The sequence below is a fragment of the Marmota monax genome, unplaced genomic scaffold, assembly GCF_021218885.2.
Source record: "Marmota monax isolate L192 unplaced genomic scaffold, Marmota_monax_Labrador192_F-V1.1 WCK01_AAM20220418_F8-fsc01627, whole genome shotgun sequence".
Classification (NCBI taxonomy): domain Eukaryota; kingdom Metazoa; phylum Chordata; class Mammalia; order Rodentia; family Sciuridae; genus Marmota; species Marmota monax.
This window is the reverse complement of record NW_026692911.1, coordinates 34,125-50,245: the sequence shown is the minus strand read 5'-3', so window position 1 is coordinate 50,245 and position 16,121 is coordinate 34,125.

Genomic DNA, 16,121 nt, shown 5'->3' with positions numbered 1-16,121 from the left:
TATCCTCCCTCCATTGCATGCTTTTAGCTCCTTTATCAAATATAAGATAGTTGTAGCTTTGTGGATTAGTCTCTGTGTCCTCTATTCTGTACCATTGGTCCACCCTCCTGTTTTGGTACCAGTACCATGCTGTTTTTGTTACTATTGCTCTGTAGTATAGTTTGAAGTCTGGTATCGCTATACCGCCTGATTCGCACTTCCTGCTTAGAATTGCTTTTGCTATTCTGGGTCTTTTATTTTTCCATATGAATTTCATGATTGCTTTATCCATTTCTACAAGAAATGCCGTTGGGATTTTGATTGGCATTGCATTAAACCTATAGAGAACTTTTGGTAATATCGCCATTTTGATGATGTTAGTTCTGCCTATCCATGAACAGGGTATATTTTTCCATCTTCTAAGATCTTCTTCTACTTCTCTTTTTAGGGTTTTGTAGTTTTCATTATATAAATCTTTCACCTCTTTTGTTAGGTTGATTCCCAAGTATTTTATTTTTTTTGAGGATATTGTGAATGGAGTGTTTTTCCTCATTTCCGTTTCAGAAGTTTTGTCGCTGATATACAGAAATGCCTTTGATTTATGCGTGTTGATTTTATATCCTGCCACTTTGCTGAATTCATTTATTAGTTCTAGTAGTTTTTTTGTAGACCCTTTTGGGTCTTCTAGGTATAGAATCATGTCATCTGCAAATAGTGATAATTTAAGTTCTTCCTTTCCTATTTTTATGCCTTTAATTTCTTTCGTCTGTCTAATTGCTCTGGCCAGTGTTTCGAGAACTATATTGAATAGAAGTGGTGATAGAGGGCATCCCTGTCTTGTTCCAGATTTTAGGGGGAATGCCTTCAATTTTTCTCCATTGAGAATGATGCTAGCCTGAGGCTTAGCATAGATAGCTTTTACAATGTCGAGGTAAGTTCCTGTTATCCCTAGTTTTTCTAATGTTTTGAACATAAAGGGATGCTGTACTTTGTCGAATGCTTTTTCTGCGTCTATTGAGATGATCATATGGTTCTTATTTTTAAGTCTATTGATGTGGTGAATAACATTTATTGATTTCCGTATATTGAACCATCCTTGCATCCCAGGGATGAATCCTACTTGATCATGGTGCACAATTTTTTTGATGTGCCTTTGTATCCGATTCGCCAGAATTTTATTGAGGATTTTTGCATCTATGTTCATCAGAGATATTGGTCTGTAGTTTTCTTTCTTTGAGGTGTCTTTGTCTGGTTTCGGAATCAGGGTGATGTTGGCCTCATAGAATGAATTTGGCAGAGCTCCTTCTTTTTCTATTTCCTGAAATAACTTGAAAAGTATTGGTATTAATTCTTCCTTAAAGGTTTTGTAAAACTCCGCTGTATACCCATCAGGTCCTGGGCTTTTCTTGGTTGGAAGTCTTTTGATTGCTTCTTCTATTTCATCTATTGTTATTGGTCTGTTTAAGTTGTGAGTATCTTCCTGACTCAGTCTGGGCAAATCATATGACTTAAGGAATTTATCAATGTCTTCACTATCTTCTATTTTATTGGAATATAGGTTTTCAAAATAATTTCTAATTGTCTTCTGTATTTCTGTAGTGTCTGTTGTGATATTGCCTTTTTCATCCCGTATGTTAGTGATTTGAGTTCTCTCTCTTCTTCTCTTCGTTAGCATGGCTAAGGGTCTCTCGATCTTATTTATTTTTTCAAAGAACCAACTTTTAGTTTTGTTAATTTTTTCAATAGTTTCTTTTGTTTCAATTTCATTGATTTCCGCTCTGATTTTAATTATTTCTTGCCTTCTGCTACATTTGCTGTTGTTTTGCTCTTCCTTTTCTAGGGCTTTGAGATGAAGTGTGAGCTCATTTATTTGTTGGTTTTTCCTTTTTTGAGGAATGACCTCCAAGCGATGAATTTCCCTCTTAAAACTGCTTTCATTGTGTCCCATAGATTCCGATATGTTGTGTCTGTATTTTCATTTATCTCTAAGAATTTTTTGATTTCTTCCTTTATGTCTTCTGTAACCCATTGATCATTCAGTAACATATTGTTCATTTTCCATGTGATGTAGGATTTTTCCTTCCGTCTTTTATCATTGATTTCCAGTTTCATTCCATTATGATCAGATAAAATGCATGGTATTATCTCCACCCCTGTATATTTACTGAGGGTTGCCCTATGGCATAATATATGGTCTATTTTTGAGGAGGATCCATGTGCTGCTGAGAAAAAAGTATATCCACTTGATGATGTTTGATATATTCTATATATGTCAGTTAAGTCTAGGTTGTTGATTGTGATATTGAGTTCTATAGTTTCTTTATTCAGCTTTTGTTTGGAGGATCTGTCCAATTGTGAGAGAGGTGTGTTGAAGTCACCCATAATTATTGTGTTGTGGTCTATTTGATTCTTGAACTTGAGGAGAATTTGTTTTATGAACGTCGCAGCACCATTATTTGGTGCATAAATATTGATAATTGTTATGTCTTGTTGGTGAATGGTTCCTTTTAACAGTATATAATGTCCTTCCTTATCCCTTTTGATTAATTTAGTCTTGAAGTCAATTTTATTCGATATGAGGATGGCCACCCCTGCTTGCTTACGAGGACCGTGTGCATGGTATATTTTTTCCCAACCTTTCACCTTCAGCCTGTGTATGTCTTTTCCAATCAGATGTGTCTCCTGGAGGCAGCATATTGTTGGATTTGTTTTTTTAATCCATGTTACCAGCCTATGTCGCTTTATTGGAGAGTTTAAGCCATTAATGTTTAGAGTTACTATTGATATATGGTTTGTACTTCCAGCCATGTTTGATTATTTATCTTCTTTTTTTTTTTTTTTTAATTTAGTTTGTTTCTCCATGGTTAGCTTTCCCCCCGCCCTCTGTCTTTATAGAGGCACTTCCCACTGATGGTTTTGGTTATTGTTTTTCATTTCTTCCTCGTGTAGTGTTTTGCTCAAGATGCTTTGCAATGCTGGTTTTCTGGCTGCAAATTCTTTTAGCTTTTGTTTATCATGAAAGATTTTTATTTCGTTATCGTACCTGAAGCTTAATTTTGCTGGATACAGAATTCTTGGTTGGCATCCATTGTCTTTCAGTGTTTGAAATACATTGTTCCAGGATCTTCTCGCTTTCAGCGTCTGTGATGAAAAATCCGTTGTTAACCTTATTGGTTTACCCCTGAATGTAATCTGCCTCCTTTCTCTTGTAGCTTTTAGTATTTTCTCTTTGTTCTGTATATTGGATATCTTCATAACAATGTGTCTTGGCGTTGGTCTACTGTGATTTTGTGTGCTCGGTGTCCTGTATGCATCTACAATTTGTATATCCGTTTCCTTTTTTATTTCTGGAAAGTTTTCTGTAATTATTTCTTTCAGCAGGTTACTCATTCCCTTGGTTTGAATCTCTGTACCTTCTTCTATCCCGATGACTCGTAGGTTTGGTTTCTTTATGTTATCCCATATCTCTTGGATGTTTTTCTCATGGTTTTTAACCAGCCTTTCTGAGTTGGCTAGGCTCTTTTCAAGATGATATATTTTGTCTTCATTATCTGATGTTCTGGCTTCTACTTGCTCCACTCTGTTAGTGATACTCTCAATTGAGTTTTTAATTTGGTTTATCGTTTCCTTCATTTCTAGAATTATTGTTTGGGTTTTTTTTATAATCTCAATCTCCTGATAAAGATGCTTAACTTCTTCTTTTATCTGTCTATGTAATTCATTTTCAAAGTGTTCTTTCACTGTTTGGATTTGCTGTCTCGTATCTTCTTTAAGGTTCCATTCCATCTGTCTAAGGTATTCCTTGAGTTCTTTATATGACCATTTTTCTGCTGACTCTAGGTCCTCCTGAATATTTAGGCTGTCCTTCATTGTTTGTACTCCTTTTCTTCCTTGCTTTTTTATGCTGCTCATGTTACTTCTTGTTCTGTTTGACTGCTGAGTTACTGTTTACTCTTATAGATTTATTTGATGCTTGAGAGGAAAGATATTAGAAGGGAAGGGAAGAAATCACTAAAGAGAATGAGAGTAGGCAGGTAGAATTCAAGGAAGGGGGAATAAGAAGATTGAAAAGAAATGAAAAGACAAAAGAAACAAGAATAACAAAGATTAGATAATAAAGAAAGAAAGAAAAGACGAAAAAAAAAATTTTAACAAAAATAATAGTGATAATAAAAAATGAAAATTAAAATTAAAATAATAATAATAATAATAAAATAAAAAAAATTAAAAAAATAGAAACATTGAAAAAAAATTAAAGAACAACAACAAATAAAAATTGAAAATGAAAGAAAAAGAAAAAAAAAAAAGAAAAAGAAAAGAAAAGAAAAAAATGATAATAATAATAATAATAAATGCAGTCCTAGCGTTCTATTAACTTCTCTTCCAGTAGGTGGAGCTGTGCCCACTGGGCCAAGCTTCTCCTCTCAATAGGTGGGAACCATTCACTGTGCAGCAGCTCTTTCTCCTAGACTGGGCGGGTCTACAATCCTGAGTGTCTAGGGCCTTGTCTTGTGTTTCCTCAAGCCAGGCTGTGCTCACCTGTGGCGCTCACCACAATACTGGCTACATGCCAGGTCTGCTGCTCCTGGGAGCCCTGTTTTCATGAACACCTGGGCTCACTCTCCCTGTTTGCCTCCCTCAGACCCTAAGTTTGTAGAGCTTGGGGCTGAGATCCCCCAGCGAATTTGCTTGCCCTCCTGTAGCCACGCCCCCGGTAGCTGGTGCAAGAGCCCTCAGTTGTCAGCACTGGTGGGAGCGGTAGCCGGGAGTTCCGCGCCGCGAGTCCCGCGCCACTCCCGATTCCCTCGGTCTGGTTAATGCGTTCACAGGAGAGCTGGGAGTGGCCCTTAAGGTTTCCCTGCTGTGTGGAGAGAGATGGCTAGGGGATTACACACCTGTCGCGCTGGTTTCAATGCAGTTATCTCCTCCGCCCGTGACGCCATTTCTCTGCCATGGTGATATCCCATGCAAATGGTGACCGTTCGTTCCCTTTGCCGGATGACCAATGCAACGGGTGGGTCCTGACTGTCTCTCCCAATCCCCGTTTCAGTCCTGTGGCCACTGCCTATGAAGGCTCGGTTGGCTTTTACCTCTGTAAGTTCCTAAGGGCCGGCCAATTATTTCAGCGGGATTGTTAGTGCTGAGTCACACGAAGCAGGCGAACCGGAGCTTAATTGCCTCCGATTCGGGCTCTGTGTGTGTGTTCTGAGGGGCCCAGCCTGTACACCCCAGATCCACGTCAGCTCAGCATTGCCTAGTGATCCTGAGCAAACAGCATTTAGACAGTTTATGGCTCCCTATGCCCGCGCAGTTGAAGATGTCACAGACTTGATCTCTCTGTGCCTGCCACCATGTTACATCTCCTCAGTGATATTCATGTTGCCCTTACAGCTTCCTGGTATAAGCAAGTTCTTGGGATTATACAAACTGCTGCTTCTGTTTCCAGACCAGATTTCTAGAAATGAAACTCTGGGCCGCACTGACGAGCGTCCGCGCTTGTCTGCGACCGTAGCAGAGCCGCCCTGGCCTCCGCAGCTCTTCAGCCCGGTGCCAGGCCCCAGGGGCCCAAGCGGCTGCCGCCGCGGCTCTCCGTCCCCCTCCTCCGGAGCACGGGTCCCCTGGCAGGGGGGTGCAGAATGACCCCAGAGCAGGCTCTGCCCGAAGGTGCAGCAGCGAACAGGCCACAGAGACGCTCGAGGCTGCAGTCCAGCCTTCGGAGGACAGGGCTCGGCACGCAGCCCAGCTCCAACCTCTAGGTCCGGCTGCCGGACAGTGTATACAGAGCCATCAAGACAGCAAGCAGAAAGCAAATGGCGGCTCCCGCGGAGTGGATTTTCGGCACAGAAACCACAGCCCCGCCAGCAATCCCAATCCACAAACTCTCCCTGTATAAAAAATATTCAAAAAAAAAGAGAAAAAAAAAGAAGAAAAAAAAAAAGGCGGGGCGCACTGAGCTTTCTTTGCCTCGGGTACTTACAATCCACTGCTGATTACACATTCAGCTTCTCCGCCCGGATCGAAGCGAAAGAGCGATTTCTCATTTTTATAGAAGAATCAATTCTTGGTTGTCTGTAGAAAGAAAGCTGTGGTTAAATTTAATATGTATGTAAATTTGTTCTGTTTAGATCAGTGCAATGAAATGGAGAAGAAAATATCTAGATATTTAGAGAGTGATGCTTTCTGAAAAAATTGTCTTTATCTGCCCACATCTCCCAGGATGGGTATACCCTTCCACAGTGTAGTTTCCAATAGCAGGTGGCACTCATGAACAATCCCACTCAGCCTCATTGGTCTATTCTCCTATCTTCCATTCTGCATACACACTGTTAAATTGCATTAATTGAAATGTTCCCTTGTGACACTTGTGGAAGTCACACGTGCAAAAGATACAGTATTTTTTCAGTGGTCTCATCCTCTGGAGTCCCTGAAATTAGTGCAGATGAGTGACTGGTAGCCTCCACCTCAGGCTCCAAAGTCTGTAATTCTTTAAGCAGGTCCAAGTTAAACAACACTAGTTTTGCACCAGTAGGAGACACAGGGGAGAGGGTAGTAAAAACACCTTTACAAGTTTTATGAATTGAAAACCTCGAATTTTTTATTGTTTTATGTTTTCCAACACAGTATGATCTTTAAATTATAGATCACTCCATGGATTATAAAAAACAACGCCTACGACCCTATCAATATCTATTATCGATCTCTCTCTCTCTCTCATACACACACACATACACAAATCTATAAATGATTGTGAGGAAAGCCAAGAAAAAAAATAAAGGTAAATTGGGCATGGTGTCCCAGCCCTGTAATCTCAGAAGCCCAGCATGCTGAGGCAGGAGGATCATGAGTTCAAAGCCAGCCTCAGAATTTTAGCAAGGCGGTAAGCAGTGAGACTCTTTCTTTAAATAAAATAAAAAAAAAACAGGGCTGAGGAGGTGGCTCAGTGGTTAAATGCCCCTGTGTTCAATCCCTGTACCAAAATATAAGTAAATAAATAATAAACAAAGGCAAAACTTCAGGTACTCACATAGCAAACACTGTGCATAACTGGCTGGATCCGTTAAATGTTGTTTTTGTTTCCTCCCTACTAGAAGAATGAAGCTTCCCCTGCCTCAATTACCAGCAGCCTACAGGTTGCTAATAAGGATCCTGAATTACTCTGCTTTTTAGCTACTTTCATGTAGAATGCCACATATCTAAGGGTACTCCAGTTCCCTTACAGTCATTTCCTGTCTGACTCCAGGAACTGCAACAATTCATAAACACAGGAGATTTTAATAACCTTGGTTTTCCTTTGGGCATTAATCCTTCAAGTCAGGAACCTCATTTTGCAAGAGTGCAATTAAGTACTTGGTATAATTGGAGCTCAGAAATGAGAAAGTGAGATGAAGAGAAAGAGAGAGAGATTATTATAATTTCCTTTGTAAAATATACTTTGTGGAATAAAAGGTTGATCTGATACCTATATAGCACATACTTATGTATACATGTTTTTATCTAGTGCTTTTTTATGTGCTGTTTTTAATAGATCATTTATACATTATCTTACTCCACAATACTGCCAGAATTGACCTATTGCAATAGCAACTGCAGTAGCTGAGAGAATTAAAAAATTGATGAAAAGCTAGGCCCAGTAAGTGTGGGAACAAGGCAGCTCCAGGGCCATTAGCAGTAGAGTTTTGTGGAGCAGCCTTAGAGCAAGGCTGTGCAATGACTGAGGTTCAGTGGTCTCATCCTCTGGAGTCCGTGAAATTAGTGCCCTCTGCTTTTGTGGAACTCAACTTAAAATTCAGTACAATGTTCTTGGTTAAGTCATACACTTGACCTGTGTTCAGGGTCCAAGGTCCAGGGGAACAAATATGGGCAGTGCTCAATGGTATGGACAGGGGCTACTGCCTAGATAGATAAGTAGAAAATATGCTGAAGGGCCAATAAGAGTTTGAAACTATTACTTGAAATGTCTGCCTTATGTACTGCGTGGCATATATTGTGGCTTCTATATTAAAATGTCATGAATATTCAATAAATATTGAGTAGAGGGTACCAGACCTAATTCTTCAATGAAAACAATTATACATTTGTTTATTTACATGTACATGAATTCCACTTATTCCAACAAATATCTAGAGTCCAATTTATGCCATATATTAATCACTTGCTAAGAGAGACAGACAAGTGAACTGTAAAATGGGTTAGACATATTCCCTTGGCTCAAGATATGTAAACTATCTCTGGGAGACACAGCATTGTACAGACTTATTTAGATCTCAAAATTCTGATGAAATCTACAGAGATAGGAAAAAGTAAGTAATAAAGAGAGTTTTTGTTGTTTTTGCTGCTGCTGTTGTTTATAAATGCCCCAAATCAAGGAAGGAGCTAGCCTTTGGCTTGTTTTTCAGGACTTTTGTCCATGAAGTTTCTGATCAAGTTTTAGTGCTTATAGGATGTTTAGGTAGTTACACCACTCTGAAAACATCTCAAATCTGGAATCATTAAAAATTAATAAAATTAAAATTTAAAACATTATTAAAAATTAATAATGTTTTCTTACACACTAAACAAATGATAAAAGATAAAAACTAGATACTTTTATCTTTCTTTCTTTTTTTTCCCCCCCTTTTCAGTATGATACAGGGAACTCAGGGCCTGGCACATGCTGGGCAGGCACCTTACCTCTGAGCCATACCCCCAGTCCAATCCTTGATTATCTTTAAATTTTGGAGCACCATGACTAGCATGAAGAATTATTTTTTATGAATAAAGAGATGATTCATATACTTGTGATGAGCAATCAAAATTTCTTTAAATTTATATTAGCTAAAATTTAGGAAGGCAAATAAAATAGACTATGTTAGATGTTCACTTTAGAACCAAGGTGGCATGTGCTAAATTACTGTGATTGTCATAGTGATAATACATCAACATCCCAAAAGGTCCAATGTTCTCAGTGATGATACTTATTACAGATTTAGTAGCCATCAGAGGGTAATGGGACAGAATTTGATAAAATAACAAAAGGTCTCTTATTTGTGCTTATAGTTCTCATCTTCCAGAAAGCAACAAGATATTCCAAAATTAACATAAGCAAAAAAGCAAAATTGCAAGTTGTTTTTTATCTGCATTTTTAAGCAAAGTTTTGCTATTTGTGTCAAATAGATTTTGTATGTGTCTAGAACACATCAAATACTAATTTTTAAGGAATTATTACTATTTAATTGAGAAAATGTAGATATATTTATGTAGTACAATATGATGTTTTCAATTAGGTATATCTTATGAAATGACTAAATCAAGCTAATTAATATGTGGATTACCTTTTTTTGTAGTGAAAACAACTTAAAATCTACTCTCAACAATTTTAAAGGCTACAATACAATTTTATTAATTCTAGTCATAGTATTGTGTAATAGATCTCTTGAACTTGTTTCCCCTGTTTAACTGAAATTTTGTATCCTTTGATCAATATTCCCTTTTAGCAAGCCCCAGTCCTTGATAAACCCCTTTCTACTCTCCACTTATATGAGTTCAGATTTTTTATATTCCCCATACCAGAGAAAATGCACAGTATTTGTCTTCCTCTGCATAGCTTATAAATAAGATCCCTGAACTACAGAATTTTGAGATACTTGTTCAGGAAAAAAGGAGAACGATATTAACAAGATAAAAAAAAAAAAGAAAAAAATGCAACTGTCAAAGTGCAAAAGCCTGGCATTAGCCTCATCTGATAGCATCAGAGCAGATGTTTATTTACTTAAGTTTCTATGTCTGACAGTACACTAAAAACCAGATTTCAATTCTCTTATCTGGATGGGCCTCCCACAGATGCCCTCTGGGAATACCTACAAGGTAGGAACCAACAGAGGAGAGCAACAAATGGGTAGGAGAATAATAAACCCCACTCAGTGGCTTTAGAACATTTTCTTGTAAATGAGTTTAGGCATAATGTAGAAGCAACATAATTACTACTATACCACTGGGTTTTGAAATGACTCTGCTTTTTTTCCTCAAGAATAATTACTCTGAATGTTTTTCCATTTCAACTTTTTAGATTTTATCATTTGCACTTGAACCCCAGTCTGAAATATTCTTTCCTTCCTCCTGAAAATAGCTTTTTAAAAAGTAAATGTTACAAACTCATTGCAAAATAATAAAGAAACACACACAAAAAGTAAGTTATTCAAATCCCCACAAATAGGATTAAATATTTTAACATTTAGGTGAACATTGTTTCCAAATATATGTCCATTTATACATGGACAATTTGTATTGGGATAAAATAATGTGTAAGTATTCACAACCTCTGTAAGTGATGGTGTGGCTCAGGCCAGGGAGATAGAATACATCTGGGGACAAGTTACAGATGGGAACAACAAAAATAGATAGAAATCTCAAGAAGAAGTACATGAGAGTTTCAAGAATAGAGGAAGAAAGGAATGCTATAAAAATCAGTCATTTCCAAGCAGAGTGAAGAGGTAAATGACAAAGAAGATACCTAAGCGAAAGTCTCCAGTCCCTCCATCTGAGGTATTCCCAGGGGAGTGAACTCATTGAGCACAATGTGATTTGGTGACAATGAGTGTACTGGTATTGTGTCTGACACAATCACACTCCACCTTCCTATTTTTGTGTTCTTTGGAAAAGTCACATATTATATAAAGATGCAAATATAGTATATTTAAACATTTCTAACTGTGCAATTTATGAAACCTTAGAGTCACAAAACTAAAATCTTTAAATATAACATTTGTGTGTTTTCTGCATTGTAAAAATTTGTATTTAAAAAGAGTATTTGTGGTAAGAATACTTAAAATTGATCTACTTTCATAACAGATTTGTAAGTATACTATACAGTAATGTCAGATACAGAAGAATATGTTCATAGCTGTATCTCTAGAATACCATATTTATCATTATTTATTTATTAACAGAATCAAATTTTCAAATGCTCTAAAATGATTGCTTTTGAGCAAAAACAAATTTAAACCATTTTTAATAACCCAAGACAGCAATTGTTGCAGCGAATTTGTTTTTGGCCAAAGAATTTAGATATTTGTTAATATATCATGTGGCCTAATTCTTCATATAGTATAGATAGGGTGGGTATCGAACGTCTTCACACTTGCTTGCAACTGATCATCTTCTATTGTTGGAGTTAAAAACTGTACCTCCTGCCTTTGTAGGATTTCAAATGGTTTCATGATCCCTCTGAAGCATCATTTATAATATATTCTAAAGCAGGAACCCTCTGAGCATAAACAATTAAATACTGAATGTTCAGGGAGTTTGGGAATTACAAAATAGTGCACAGTCATCAAGTTTCTTTTTCAAGATATTGGACATCAAAAAGCTTTGGAATCCTTCCTGACCATCCCATTTTTCTGTGTTGGGTTCATATCTCATTGACACCCTTTGTTCTCTATAGATGTCAGGATTGGCCTGTCTGTTCTGTGATTATTTTCAATTTCTACTTATTTCCTTACTTCTTGTGGTTCTCATTTCCCATGAACCAGAACTTAATCATAAGGTGACACTGGATTTAAGAGAGACTGGAAAACTGGAAAATGTTTTATTTTAGCATAGCCATAGACTTGGCTTCACTTAGGATACCTACTAATAAGAAAAGAAGGTGAGGATCAATGTTCAAAAATACCTAGCAAGGCCAAAGCACAAGAACAGACTTTCATGTGGAGATTCCGCATCTGAAGTAGCCTCTATTTGTTCTGTAACATACTACACTGATGTATTGCATAAAGGGGTTTCTGTCCACAGGCAGAAACACATCTTTAATGGTGTCCCATAAAAGAATTATAAATCTGAAAGATTTCTATTTCCCTGTAGTGTCATACCCATACCTAATGGGTATGATATAGGATGCATCATATGTAATGCTGTATAAATGAACCTATTGTGCTGCCAGTCACATACAAGAAGGGCACAGTAAATTATGGAAGCTTATAGTATTTGACAGAGATGATAAATGACTATATTATTGATTTATACATTTACCATACTATATTCTTTACCATTGTTTATAGTGTACAACTATAAAAACCATTTTAAAAAAGAAAAACTTACTGTATACCAGCAGGAGCCTCATACATCTTATGTTTGATGCATATCTTGATTATATCAAGGACCCATGTTATGTAATTGACCTGGACTTTTGGGTCTGTCTTAGTACACTTTTGATTACATAATAAAGAAAATGCCTAATGAACCATATTTCAGAATATGTTCCATATCTGAGCCATACATGATGGTTTTAGTTTCTTGAAGCACTTTCACTACCAGATAGTTACTTCTTTGCTTATTTGTTTGTTTATTGATTTTTTCCTCCATTTACAATATAAGCTCAAAAGGGAGAAGAATTTGTCCTTTTTTTTTTTTTTGCCAAATGCCCATGTGCAGAATAGTGTCTTCTGTTTTATATAGAAGCCCAGTAAATACATGTTGTCTGAAAGAATGAATCGTGTTTCTCTAATAAAACTTTGATCATTGGACATATTAAATATTTGATCTGAAAAGTGTAAAACTATTGACTGTATTTGAACAAATGTGAATAAACTCAAAATATAATGCACCCATGCTTTAATAAATATAAAGGTCTGATTACTTGTAATTGTGCCAGGTTTAGGGTCATTTCACCTTTTATCTTTACAATAACCAGCAACATATGTGTGTTCCCTGATTCTGTCCTTCCAACCAAATTTTGTGTCTGGTCTGCAGCAGACTGCAAATTCTAAGTTTGTGACTCAGCTAGATCAGAGGATGAATGCTGCTCATTTTTCCAGCTTTTTTCTCCTGTTGCCAGAAACTTCAGCCAATAAAGTGAAGATGTAGCTGAGAAAAAAGAATATATATATATATATATAATATATATATATAGTATATATATATATAAATATGTAATATATATAAAATATGTAAATATTATATATATATATGATTTCTATCCAGAGAAATAGACCATCCCCTCTCATAATTAGTTTGTCATATATAATAGTAATATGTCTGTATTATTGCTTACTACTGATAAAACCAAATTTGTTCTTGTTCTTATGCATTGCTTTACTCTTTATGTATATGTATTTTGTGTGTGTGTGTGTGTGTGTGTGTTTACTTTCACATGCATTAAGATCAATTATATCTTAAAAACAACCTAGCGGATTAGCTACACCACTATCCTCATTTCACAGATGCAAGAAGAAAAAAACTGCCATGACAAATACATCACAAAGACCTAATCAAACTGAGTCTTTCATACACATATATACGCTACATAGATTTTTCTACATTGATATGAACTTCTTTGATCCAGATTTAATAGGTCAATGTGATACATAGAGAATATACAGGGAATTTAATCACATCTTTAGCCAGGAAAATGAGCACAGATATTCTCACCTATTTACTCTGTTACACCAAACATATGATTTGCCATCCTGAAGAGACACAAAAATCCACCATGCCTAGAAAATGCAGACCTTAGAAAATGGATGCTATCTCAACAAAGCAGAAGTGTGTACCCAGCCATAGCACTGGGTATCGTGCAGAGACAGAGAATTGAAGTTAGAGTTGGGGAATCAATGACACATGCCCACAATGTTTCTATTAGCAGGGCCAGCATAGCAGCAAGCCCTTGGTAAAGTGTGTTACAGAGATATTTAGCGTCTGATATCATTGCTAATGTTACTCTTGCAGCATTTTCACTGGAAAAAAAACAGCCCCTTCTCTGTGTATCTCTCTTATAGTTCCTTTGTAGACACCAGGCAGATGAACAAAGCAAATATTCTTATGTTGGGGATTATTACATGATCCAAAGAAGAGCAGAAGTTCAAGTATTTGTTTAATAAATATCAGTAGGTCCCTTAGTGATATAGTTGCTACTTTATAACTGATCCCTAGAAGGGGAAAGAACTTCCTGGGAAAATATAACTGCAGTTGCTTTCACTTTTCATCAGCTCAGAGCTCTGGGAACTTCAGGAGGAGGTAGGTAACCCTGCTGCCTGCACTGAGACAGAATCCCACCCCTGCACCTGAAGCCTGAGCCTCCCATTTTACCTCCCTTTCCCCTGTCCTTACATCTATTGGTGCCTGACTTCTAGTTGCAAGCCCCAGGGTGTGGAACTTAGTACTGGTGTGTTTTCCCAGGATTTCTGCAAGTTTACATGTTTAGGGGAATCTTGGGGGAAGGCCTGGAGGGAAAATTTGCCCATCTTCTGATAATCCCCACCTTTCCCATTTTACTATTGCTTTTCTTTCTCTCCATCCCTCTACTTCTCCCTTCCTCCAGCTTTTCCCTGGGATAGGTGATGTTTTCTCAGTTTTGTGTATGTTTGTGCTGTCGAAATTTGGCTTTAAGTCTCCACCCAACTCAATCATTGAAGCTCTAAGCCTATCTATGTCGAAACTGAGACTGTGCTGTCCCTTTTTGTAAATACCTGGGAAATGAGAATCTAGGACTGAAAATTTAAAGATTGAATCACTCTCTGATTCTGGGCAAGCCCCACTCTGCAGCCCAAATCACTTCCTGGCTGGCCCAGGTTTTCCACTTCTCATAACAGGCTGTTAGGGTGTGGTCTACTGGATTCTCTTGCTCTTCCCCTCCCTGCCTGCCTGTGACTGCTTCTGTCAGACTCTTACATCTCTGATATCCTGTCCAGACAGAGCTCCCAGGCTGAGAGAGAAGCTCTCTCTCCTGGGTAGCTGAGAGCTTGGATTTTTGTCAGTCTTTGGTTTGCTTTGGTCCTGTGTGAATCTACTGCCTTAAGTTTCCTGTGGGTGTTATTAGATGTTCTTTCTCTGACTTAGCCCAGACTCTTCTACCTGTCCCACTTAGGGATCATCCTGGAAGCCCTTTTCCTCAGCATGTTCTCCTGTTCTCTAACCTGCTACTTTCCTCTTGTGTTGCTTTAACATGTGGGGTGTTTTACAAAGCACTGTTTTTACTCAATTGCCTGTAATAACAGATTTGGAATGAGGAACCTGGTTATTGCTGTGGATTTATATAACAGGGCTTGTTGCATAGGAAATACAAGTGATATCACATGGATAATCAGCATGGGCATGATTTCCAATTTTGTTAAAGTGGAGGTTATGTTTGTTTGTTATTCTAGGTGTGCATGTGGGTGTGTATGTGTGCGTGTTTGTGGTTCTGTGGATCTAACTCAAGGTCTTATTTGTTTTAGACAAGTATTTCATCATTAGCAAAATCATCACCCTAATATGTGCTTTAAATAATGATTTGGATCAATATAGTGAGTTTACAAATATTTTTACCCAATGCTTCAGAAAGCTTGGGCAAGGATCGTTCCAGAAGGAAAGCTATTCCTCGAAAGAGCCCCTGTTTTCGTGCCTGCAGGTCCCTTAGGTAAGCATGGCATTGTCTATATTCTGTCCAGGGCTCTGGATAAGCACATGTGTGCTATTGTTCTCCAGCATGCTCTGAGCTCCAGTTGGTGCCATTTTAACTCTTTAAGTCTTATTTTTAGTTAAAGCCCCTGTTGGTCCTGGAGATGGCAGCCCAAGCCACACTGTGTCAGATCAGGGAGAGGCAAGCTAGCACATGATCCAGTGCAGAATGGACTCAAAGTGACTCCCAGGAGCATGAGAATTCATCATTAGGATCAAACCCATCTGTGGGCCCCCTGGGTAAAAGAATTGCCATTAAATCATGCTTTTGGTACATAAGTTTTATCTCTGTTGATATGTATCAAATTACATGGAATGTACCTCCAAAATGATTATAAAATTTGATAGGAATGTTTAGGACAGTCTGATTTAAAATCTGGGACATGTTGCATGTACACTACTTGAATACTAGAATAATTTGGATATAGCAATTAAAAACAGAACTGTGACATGTAAAAGAAAAGTCACAAGGCATATGGTACAAGGTCTAGGAGACTTAAGATGCTTCTTACATGGGGGTCTGAATAGAATGATTCATAATGATTAACAGTAAATATTTATTGAATAATAGTAAAATGACAACAGCAACAATCCTGGTATCTGTTCCAGTTTAAAAATACTAATGTAGGAACTTTGCATATATTAATCCAAGTGTGAAATGAAGGTCTGATGGTTATTATTTTGGAACGATAATACCAAGTTTCAGGGGAGATTAAGGTTATGATAGTATAGTG